Source organism: Amphiprion ocellaris, chromosome 4, assembly GCF_022539595.1.
Source record: "Amphiprion ocellaris isolate individual 3 ecotype Okinawa chromosome 4, ASM2253959v1, whole genome shotgun sequence".
In the NCBI taxonomy this organism is placed as follows: domain Eukaryota; kingdom Metazoa; phylum Chordata; class Actinopteri; family Pomacentridae; genus Amphiprion; species Amphiprion ocellaris.
Window position 1 is genome coordinate 23,283,504 of NC_072769.1, and position 11,701 is coordinate 23,295,204.

Here is an 11,701-nt window from a genome sequence, read left to right on the forward strand (position 1 = left end):
TCTATACACCGCTTATTCCTCACTAGGGTCGCGGGGGGGGCTGGAGCCTATCCCAGCTGACTCGGGCGAAGGCAGGGGACACCCTGGACAGGTCGCCAGTCTGTCGCAGGGCTACATATATAGACAAACAATCACTCACACATTCACACCTACGGGCAATTTAGAGTAATCAATTAACCTCAGCATATTTTTGGACTGTGGGAGGAAGCCGGAGTACCCGGAGAAAACCCACGCATGCACAGGGAGAACATGCAAACTCCATGCAGAAAGATCCCGGGAAAGCCGGGACGCGAACCAGGGACCTTCTCGCTGCAAGGCGAAAGTGCTAACCACTACGCCACTGTGCAGCCCAAGAGTTTTACTAAAAATGCAAAAAAAAAAAAAATAGAAAATTTATTTGAAATAAATGGTTAAACTTCATCCGTAACACATCATTCTGTATTTCATTTCTAGAAACCTGTTGGTCATACATAAATTCACTGTAAAGCAGAACTTGGCATGTTCATAAAAAGTTTTAGGTAGAAACTGTATTAAGTCTGTTTGGTGTGATTGAGGTCATTTAGAAACAAGACAGACCCCAAACCTCAGAGTGTTTGTGACTGTAGGATGTCCTGTTAGTGCACATGTTGGTCACACTTTACCAGTTTCATTTAAGGGATTATTTACAAAAAGGTTTATGTAAAAAAATGACACAAATGTTGGCATGTTTCTTACAGAGAGTTAGAAAGCCTTTGTTTTCACGGCTATGCTCTCACTCTGCTGTGTGTCGGGCTGGTTTTCTCACTGTTTTTAAAGCTGTGACCTGTGGCTGTTTGCAGGCTGGTGGTGGTCGACGTGGCCTTCTACACGGAGAACATCCAGGCGCTGAAGAGCCTCGAGCGACTCGACCTGAACATGGCTGAGATCTGGGAGCAGAAGAGGTGATGTAGGACGGAGTCTGGACGTCATGGACTGACCGACCCGGCGACGGGGGCCGACCTCAGGGGCCGATGGCGGCCGGCTGACAGTGGAGGAGGCCCAGAGGGACCAAAACTACAAAACTGGGAGAAGAGCAGCAGCAGCATGCCAGAACTCCAACAGCTTCAACGACTTGATAAAGTTCCACACAGAGCCTCCTAAAAACTGCTGCCACCTCATCTCACTGTGTGCAATCGGACAGAAATACTAGTAAATTATTAGACAGTTTTATTGCAGCACACTGCAGGGTGTGGAAGATGTTGAAGACATGGAGGGGTAATTTATTTTTCTGACTTCTGGAGAAACATTCTATACTGTGGCAGACTTTTCTTTTTCCTTGGGCCCGGGATGTTGAGGCTGAAAGGATTTTTATCGCCAACACTGAAAATGAGCTTTTATGTCACTGATTTTGTGGACTTCAGGGAAACTTCACAGCTGAAGATAGAAAGTTCAGGGGATAAAATGATTCAGTCTGAAAAGATGATTTTCCTCTTCACTGCTCCAAACAAATCTACAGGGTTCCTGTTTCCCAAATCACTCTGATCAGCTGCACACAACACGGACATTTTTATACTCAGAACAAGGATTTTTTTCCAGACTTGTTGTGTTGAACCCTGGAGGAGGATGAACCCTGGAGGAGGAGGAACCCTGGAGGAGCAGCAGCTGGGAGAAATGTCTCACTGAAGAGTTGAATTCCTGTAAAATTTGAAATAAACCAATCAGCTCTCAGCTACATCCTGATGTTGCCAAAGTGAAGTGGTTTCTAATCTAGGAATTCAACTCTTCTGATCCATTTCCCTCCTCAACAGTCAATCATGCTTCAGGTCTCCTTCAGGCTCAGTCTTTGTGATGAATCAGAAGATAATTTTAATATCAGTGAAGAGAGTTTGCAGAATGTGAAGCATGAATATCAGCTGTTGTTCCTTCTGCTGTGGTTTGATTTCATGTGCATGAGCTTTTAGTTTCGTCCGAGGCTGAAACAACAGAACAGAACAGAAAATCTGATTTATTTTTACTTCATTAATGTCTAAATGGAATAATCCCAGGACATGTGAAGAAAAAGCTGCAAGGATCAAACATCCAAACTGGTCAAATTGGTTTTAAAACAGGCTTTTCAAAGACAGACACGGATAAAACGGAGTGTTGCAGTTCAGTTGTCTTCAGATTAGACAGTATTCTAACACTTATGAGCTTGTGATTGGCATTCTAACTTTATAAATTTGCACAAAATTAAGTTTTTGAATCCACTTTCCTTCTACAGTGTTGTGCTGTTTCCACTGAGGTGCAGGACTTTATATTGACACCGTTAAACTGTTTGGAGTTCAGAGAGTTAACCTGCATCCCTTCCTCTTTCTCTACTGATTGGGACTCGTTCACAGCTCTCCTCCTGTTCTCCACACTGCAGGTTTCTTCAAACATTAGATTTTCTCTTCCGACCTGAAGTTCAGCCGCTCTGAGCTCCGACCAGACAAAAAGAAAAAAACAGATGCGTTCACGTCCGTCTCTGCTCCAGTGTGAGCACTACAGGCTGGAGGTGGTTCTGTTCCAACATCTGACTTCCACCAGACAGCTGCTCTCCTGGTTTGTGTTTTTATATTACAGAGATTTTAACCAGAGAATAGCTGCTTGTTTTTTCAGATGTTGTTATGGAAAAGTGCTAAATCATCCCTAATTAGTATCCCGACATAACGGATAAATCAAATGACCGCGGCCAGAGACGCAGGTTGAAGTGAGTAAAGTGAGTGGAGGTGTGACGTGACGCAGCTGAACAAAACCATGAATGATCATCACTGTCTGCTTCAGAAGTGCCTACTGTTGATCGACTGTCAGACGACACATCTGAGCTCTACAGTGTGCCTACCTACCACTGTGTGAGTGTGTGAGAGAGAGAGGGAGTGTGAATGAGTTTGGGTGAGCTGGGCAGTGTGTGTGTGTGTCTCCAAAATATGTTGAATCCTTAAAACCTGCTGTGAATAAAACAGGATGACGGAGCGACTCGTCTGTTTGTCGGCTGGTACTTCTTTTATTCCATTTTTACTATCAAATGTCACACAATTATTCCTACTCAGTAATCTACGGAGCCTCTCTGGTGACATGGTTAAAAAAAATAAATAAATCGTTGGCACGAATTAGGTACAACGTGCGCACGAAATACTAATTTGTGGCCACGAAGTAGGTATAATGTGCGCACGAAATAGTACCTAATACTATTAATATCATTCCTGGACAGCTGGGTAAGCAAATCGAGCGCACCGTCTCTACAACCTGCAATAATCTGTGTACGGGGCTCCGCACCCTACGTGATGTTCCTAAAGTGAGTATCTTTTCTTAGCTGTTTTAGTCAATATGTTGTTATCCCGCATTTAGGCAGTTATTTATTTAGGCCTGTGTTTGATACTTTGTTGCAACGGGTAGCTATCTGCTGACGTGTCACTCCATTTACAAACTTTTATCCTCATCCTGTTACGACACGTTGTTTTGTTGTGCTAATATGTAGCCGTAAACTCATTGGTGTCTGTAGGAGCTGCAGCCCTGCACACATATCAGGACACTTTTCAAGAACAGCTGAGAGGTGTAGGCTACTACTAAGCGAGGTATGTTGAGCATAAAACCAGAGTTTTCTGTGTCAGGAAGGTGTGTCTGTTTTAACCTGGCTGGATCACCGTGCTAACTTATGCTGCAGACCTAACCTGGTCCGGACCACATTCTGTTCAGAGCTTCAGCTTGAAATCATCTTAAAAAGTGCCTTTTTCACTGATCATCGCCTTTGAAAGTAGCATCACGTGTGTCAGACTCTCAGCTGAGGGAATACAGAGGCGATAAGAACCGCAGCGTTTAATGATGCTACCGGACGAAACCGTGCAGTTACGGTAACGCTCACTATACGTTCCCAAGGGAACCTGTAGCCTCAGTGATAACAATCTAATTTGTATTACTTTGCAGGTTGTTGTTGCTCTGATTGAACTACATGAATGTGTCTGTAGTGTCCTCTGGACATTTGTCCTTCAATAAAATCACAGAAACCAATTAAACCATTGTGTTAACATTTTCCCTAACATATTCCACTTCGATTTGACAAAGACTAAAGTGATTTCACAGGACAGTGTCAGAGCTTGAGTATAATGTTTAAATCAGCTCTACAATGTGCAGCTGTCACCAGAAATAAACAGGAGGCATTGAGAGTGCACCGAGTGGTAAAATAAATATATTAATTTACACTGTATTTGCAGAAACAGTGTTGCTTTTTGCAACATAATAGCAGGGACATGGGGCAATATGTGATTTGGAATTATAGATCCAGAATCTGGAAAATCTACTGCTTGGTAAGGCTACTTGTTAATTAATTTTGCTTTCCTGTGGTTTAGAGGTCAACTATGGATACTCGGCTGTGAGAATTTTTGATGGAGCGAAACTTGAAGATGAGAATGTAAGTCACTGCACCTGCCGTCTTTGCTTGCCTTATGTGTGTGTGTGTGTGTGTGTGTGTGTGTGTGTGTGTGTGTGTGTGTGTGTGTATTTTTTTCCAAACAGAAGATTAATATTTACTGAAAGTTTGCGTAGAACATGGTCACACCAGAACAGATAGGCTCAATGCACAAATCCAGATGCACAATCTTAAAATGTTATATGTTTTAATTTTTAATGTAATCAAATACATCAACTGTGTTTACAGAATAATTTTAAATAATTCTTGGTCATTTTAAGTTGGAAAAATATTTGCATCATATTTGCACCAAAAGTAAATGTTATCAAAAGTAGGCTGCATAAAATGAAAAACTAATGATGTGAATAACTCCACCCTTATACCATCAATATAGAAAGGCAAATCAAACACATCCACATCACATGGGACTGAACTGACAAACGTGCAGCTGTCTTTACATGTGGTTAAATCATCAGTCAGTGGAACAAGACAGTCTTCTGCACCCCAAAGGTGAGGGACCATGTACATGACATCAGGTATCCCACTGGGCACGTTGGTGTTCTTAGACGGTCTTATACGTGAGCATTCCAAACACCCCAGATGTCATTTAATACCTCCTGTTGAAGAAACAACAACAATTCAGTCACAGCTGGCATGCAGTGCATTTTTGAACAGTGATTAGGGCCTATAATAAGTGAAATATAGTCCTCTTTCTTCTCTGCCTTTGCAGTGAGTAAGAAAAACAAAAGTTTGTGTTAAGCAAATAAAAGTAGCTTAAATTACATTGTGATGTATCTTACTTTCACAGCAGTCTAAAGAATCAATACATCACGCAGATTAAATAAACTCACAGTGGCTTAAATCTCTTAAGATTACATGAAGGTAATGTAGAGTTGATGGTACAGTTCCTGGATTTCTTGCTGTGATCAAGATATAGGCTATTTACCTGAATGATTGGCATGAAACAGAACTGTGACAGAGCTTTGTCAATGAAATCCCCAGCGAAGAATCCCTCATCCTTCAGTTCTGCCAGCAGCATGATCCAGGGTTCGATTCCTTCTTTTCTCATCACTCCCCCCCAGCTCTCAATTCTCTGGTTCACGGTACTTGCTCCTGTGACGTAGCTTCTCTCCATTGCTCCGTCATCCACATCATTTCTCCGTAAATACCGCTGAAGGTCTCTGACCACCACATTCTCAGTGCCCATGTCAGTTCGTACGAGCCTTGGGCAGCCCCCACAGCGCTCCACTGCTTCCATGAAGTACCCTCCGATAACTTTCGGGTCGCTGTTAGTGAAGGCGGCCCGCAGCCAAATGATGTTGCGTGAAAACCCGTCGATGCAGCCATTAATACATATCCCATATGGCTTCAGTTTGTCATATGAGTCAATGTGCCACACAAAGTTGGGTCCCTGAGCAAAATATTGCCTCCTTCTGAGACGTCTGGTCTGACGAACTTGGGAACTGATGGGGTCCAGTAGAGAGAGGAGGATCCTGACGTCTTCTTTTCTGATAGAAATACCGTGTTGTTTACACTTTGTGAACATCCACCGGTAACCGTGATCCTTTCCAGGGCCTTGCAGTTGGTCAACAATGAAATCTATCCCGGTGTCCAAGTCGTACCTTCGCCGGTAAAGCAACCTGGCTCTCAATTAGGGTTGCCACCTTTCAGAAATGAAAATAAAGGACGCCCAGCACGGCTCCTTGGAGCCACAGTTCAGTAAAATCGGAAAGATATTCACAGATTCAGAATTCCACCATCAATAACTCATTATAAACGATGCCTCTTTTCCATCGTTGTAAGGTAGACAATATGCTACAAGCCTAGTTTTATCAACAGTAGCTGTCTTTCAAGCTGCAGAAATAACATTGGTGTCAACAGGAGCCAGTTGAAGGCTGCAGTGATTTTGGTGACACTACAGTGTATCAGAGAGAAGCTATTGAATATTTGTGTCTCTCTTTGCTGTTTAACTGATTAAAGTTTATGACTCTGCACTAAAATATTTATTATTTAGATTTACATCATTATTATAATATTTAGGGTCAGACTACAGTATTGAGATTAAGAAATCAAATATTCTATAAAATGTAAATACACTGAACTCATATGGATATATTTAAGTGAGACTCTACAATATTATTTGACACAAATCTATCTAAATCAAAATTTTAATAATTTTCACGCCAAACATTTACTGGACTGATTTAAATATTAAAATCACTCCTTTCTAATCCTCTGCTGTACGTTCAAACCTGAGGCCTTAAACAGAAACACACAAGTATCTGATTGAAGGAACTTCTGCAGAGTCCTGGTTCCAGAACATGATGATAGAATTATAGACAAACTTTAACAAAAGCTGCCTGAGAGTTTACAGGTTTTTATGTTAGATTTCTTCAGTAATTTAATGAGTGATATCAGCAATAATCAAGTGTTCATTTGATGAAGTTCATTTCCTAAAATATCCAGAATTGGAGCTCATATCTTTGACAGCTGTAAAGTTTCTACTCCTTCAAAGTTCACAACACAATGAATGAATTCCTAAAACACTCTCAATGCTGGAGAGCGTTTGTGATGCTGAAGCAGTGACCAGTTTTTCTGTTTCTTCTCTGGAGATGCACAATGAGGGACGTCTGCAGAGACTGAGAAAGAGTCTCACCACATCCTGACATGAGGAAAAAGACTTTATTGAAGACTACAATGAGAAAAACTATCAGACAGCAGACGGCTGCATTCAAGGTGAGCTCTGAACATTTGATCTGGAACAGGAATTCAATAACGGCAGCATGAGCTTCATTTCAGTCTGTAGCTGCTGAATTCATGGATGAATCATCTGGCACTAGAGAAGAAGACCATCAAACATCCACATCAGCTGATGGAGGTCCAAGAGTCTCACCAAACAACCAACCTACAGAGTGAAGACCTCGAATCTGATTGGACGGCCTCCTATTCAGCCACATGTGTGAACAAATGCCTCTAAGTTGATTTGTTTTCTAAAATAAATCTAGTTTGAGTCCTAATCTATGCCTGTGTGTTTGCTTCTTTACACCGCTGTTAACAGTTTAGGCTGTTAGATTGTTCCAGATAAGACAAGTACAAGATCCTGCAGAGCCGTTCTACCACGAGCCTGACAGGAAGAACTCCAACAGCTACTGAATGTTCCTGTGGTTCCCTCAAGGCTACAGGAGGAGCCCTACGAGGACGAGCCGGTCCACCTGATGGAGGCCAGTCGCTGCGGTTCAAAGCCAACACCGACTACGTGGACTTCTACTGGACCACATGGAGGCCTTCAAACCGGACCAACAAGTTCAGCGACTCCCCGACTCGTGGGTCTGAGGATGCCGCCGAGCCTCGGTCCAGCCGGCCTCCTGTCTGTGGGTGTTTGAGTGCTGAGAGGTTTGTGGATGCATGTGAACGTTCTGTGTTGAAACAGCAGCTTTGGACTCAGTAACGCCGGGAAAAACCAAGAGCTCCTTTATTTGTGACTTCCACTAAAAAACTGATGAAAATAAGTTTGTCAGGGTTCTGACTGATAACAGATTATTAAATAATGAAAATAATCATTTAAATATTCCTTTAAACAATCCTTTTAGGTCTACATTTCCTTTACACTGACTTCTTGGTATATGTACAAGTATTTTGGGTGGAATATACCATTAAGCCCAATGTTCAAGGGTTCTTCTGGGAATATACCATTAAACCAACCTTTTAGGTAAATGTTCCAAGATGTTGGGTAGAATATACCATCAGATCAACCTTTTAGGTCTACACTGGAAGATTTTAGAGTAGAATATTACTCCAAACCATCCTTTAGCTCTACATTTAAGGTGGAATACTCCTTTACACCAAGATTTTTTGGTCTACATTGAAGGATTTTGGATGGAATATTCCTTTGAACGAACTTTTTAGGTTTATGTTCAAGGATGTTGGGTGGAATATACCATCAGATCAACCTCCAAGGTCTACAGTAGTGAATTTTAGGTGGAATATACCATTAAACTCACCTTTTAGGTCTACATTTTAGGATTTTAGGTGGAATTTTCTTCCAAACCGTCTTTTAGTCTACATTTAAGGATGTTTAGGATGGTATATTCTTCCGAACCAATTTCTCAGGTCTACGTTTCAGGTGGAATATTCCTCCATACTAACTTTTTGGTCTACATTGAAGGATCTTTTCTAAACCACTCTTTCGGGTCTATATTTGAGGTTTTAGGTGGAATATTCCTTTTAACCAGCCCCTCAGGTCTCTGAGGATTTTGGATGGAATACTCGGTTAAACCAACATTTTGGATACATGTCCAAGGATTTTTGGTGGAATGTTCCTTTAAGGTGGATGTTTGAGGACCTTGTAGGTGGAAAACTTCCTGAAACCAACCTTTTAGGTCAACATTCAAAGATTTAAGGTGGAGTATTCCTTTAAACCAACCTAAATTTCATGTTTTGATCATTATCAAGTGAGAAACCTCAATCCAGACTCCTCATAATGACGTTTGAGATTTATGCTGCTGTTATTTGTTTAGTCCAGACTAAATGACAGAAATCCACAACTGTAATTTTATTTCAGGACTCGGTTATTAAATGTCAAAACAATCCATGTGACTCTAAAAACTCAACAGCTTTACAAACTCTAAGATTAAACTCTCCACAAGGATCCAAAATAAGCTGGACTTCTACATGAGAGCTTTAATTATTCTTCATCTACTTCCTGAAAAGTTTGGTCAATAAAAAAGACAAAAACTAGTATTTTCAGCTGAACTAAAGACAGACTTTGTGATTTTTCTGCTCACATGTTGTGTTGTTGTAAACTTCCTCTTTCAAATAAATACCCACCTAACCCCCTGGAAACCAGCATTTGTCCTGTTTTTGTGTTGCTCCTCAGTGACCCTAGACAGCCGGGTCGTAATGTATTTTGAGCAACACACCATACTATGACGTTTTTACAATGATGGTTCTGCTATGGAACCAGTTTGACATGTTCAGGCGTTCTTTGTGTGAAAACTCGGAGATTTCAGGTATCAGAAGGTGGTTTTCAACTTTCTTTGTTAACTTTCTGCCTCAACTTTAAACTAAATTTCCTTCACTAACCCAGCCCTCTGGACTTCCAGTAAGCTGTGTTCCTATTGGCTGTCCCAGTGGCTGCTAGGTATTATCAGGAACACCTGAGCAGCTCAGTGTCTTCCTGCTTTATTTAGCTGCAGACAAACATTTCCTCTGCTTCTGTTCACCACTGAACCGGGTTTGGCTCCGTTGCTTTAATTTGTTCTTTAGGCGTTGGCTTGCAGCTTCCAGCAGTAAAATTGTCTTTAATGTGTTTCTTGGTGTGTTTTAGGGCTTTGTACTGGATAGTTGTCTTGGTAAATGTGGTTCTTTAGCCACAGTTACCACATGGTGCTACTGTGTGCAGTGATTAGTGGATTTGGTGCAGCTGAGTTGTGTCTTTATCTTGGCTGTAGTGAGTCTTCAGAGGTTTTTGGTCAGACACATTCTGTATTCTTGTTTGAGAACCATCGTTGGTTGTCCAGAAGGTAAGAGTTCATGTCCTGATTCTCTGTTCTCAGAGGTTCTCTGGTAGGCTGCAGGACACTTTAGCGTTTGGGTTGTGCTAGTTTGGTTTTTGTATCGGTTTAATTTGGACGACTGTCTTGAGGCCCCTCCATGTGGTTTAGTGAGGTTTTCTGCAACAGTTCTACAAAGCAGCCTGCAGCAGAAGAGACTTTGAGAGTTTTTAGGAAGTTCTGGAGACCAGACTTTAGAGCAGCAGAAACATTTGTCAGCAGTTTGAGCAGGAGAAGGTGAGCTTCAGAGTAGAAATGAGACGGAAACCTTCTTGACCCGTGTGGTGAGGTCCTGTACCAAGAGTTTGAGCAGGTTGTGAAGAGTCTGTAGTTCTTTGGTCTGAAAGCACAAGAAGAGTCGACTCATTAAAGGAGAAAACAGGAGATATTGTTGGTTCTTCTGTCACTCTGCAGTTTCCTTAGACTGAATATCAAGTTTATATTTTAAATGATTTCCCATGTGAGCCCAAGAAGACTTCAATAAACTCCCTCCATCCCCTGAACACAACATATTTTATTACCATGTTAAATCTTTTTTTTTAATGTTTTTGAGTTTTAATCATAGTTTCAGCATAGTTTTTTTTCTCTTTGCTTGTTTAGTTTTGTCATCTGTGTAAAAGGTGCTATACAAATAAAGTTGAATTGATAAACTGAATAACTGACTAACTCCTGATTATGACAACACAAGTATTTTCATTGTGATTTAAGGGTTTATTTCATTTTTAAGGTTGGGGTTAAAATCTTGACAGAAAAAGAAGATTAAAGAAATAAACTACATAACAAAAAGCAATTAAATCAAAGGGGGAAAAAATTATTACAATAAAACTTTTAAAAAAGTTTAAAAAAGTATTTTTATATGTTTAATATAATTCTTGTTTAAAAAGTATTATTTTTTAAATGTTTAATATCATACTTGTTTAAAAAGTATTATTTTTTAAATGTGTGGTTATCTGAAGTATTTTCTCTGTAATTTTTAATAATGTTATTTTAAAAAATTTGTTTAATTTCATACTTACATGTTTTGTATTTTTTTGTATTTGTGTTTGATTATCTAATTCAATATTTTGTCTGTTTAATAAAATGAAACATTAAATACAGTTAGATGATATTAAACAGACAAAATATTGAATTAGATAATCAAACACAAATACAAAAAAAATACAAAACATGTAAGTATGAAATTAAACAAAATTTTTAAAATAACATTAAAAATTACAGAGAAAATACTTCAGATAATCACATATTTAAAAAATAATACTTTTTAAACAAGTATAATATTAAACATTGAAAAAAATACAAAACATTTAATCAGATTATTAAACCTTTAAAAAGACAAAACAATTAATAAAAAAATTCAATGTTTCATTAGAAAATTAAATCTGAAACACAATAAAACTTCAAATAGGAATTAAACAGAAAATACAATGAATCATTTAAAAAGAAAATTAAACATTAAAAGGTGGTAAAACATTTAACAAAGATTTAAGCAAAAAATTTAATATTGGGAAAGAAAAAAAAATTAAAACAGGCCGATAAAACATTTGAAACAACAATTAAACACTAAAAAGACAAAACATTTCGGAATCAAATCAGACATTAGAAAAGAATAAAAAGTGAGAAAAGAGCAAAACTAAACGTTTAAGAAGAATCAAACTAAAGACAAAACATTTGAAAAGACACCAGTTAAACTTTAGAAGATCAAATTAAACAGAAGAGACAATAAAACAATGAAAAAGAGAAAAAACAGATAAAAGTTTTAAAGCGTTTT

General features: G+C 39.4%; 1 long non-coding RNA gene across 2 annotated transcripts; it reads left to right on the forward strand.

Annotated features, from left to right (window-relative positions):
- The first annotated feature begins 798 nt into the window (after positions 1 to 798).
- Positions 799 to 7,398, forward strand: LOC129348758 (uncharacterized). Of its 2 annotated transcripts, XR_008601444.1 has the most exons (6): positions 799 to 2,971; positions 3,188 to 3,271; positions 3,479 to 3,551; positions 4,323 to 4,384; positions 6,994 to 7,117; positions 7,181 to 7,398. It is a non-coding gene; the product is annotated as an uncharacterized LOC129348758 (long non-coding RNA). The 2 variants fall into 2 exon arrangements; XR_008601445.1 differs by lacking the exon at positions 3,479 to 3,551.
- Positions 7,399 to 11,701: the final 4,303 nt, after the last annotated feature.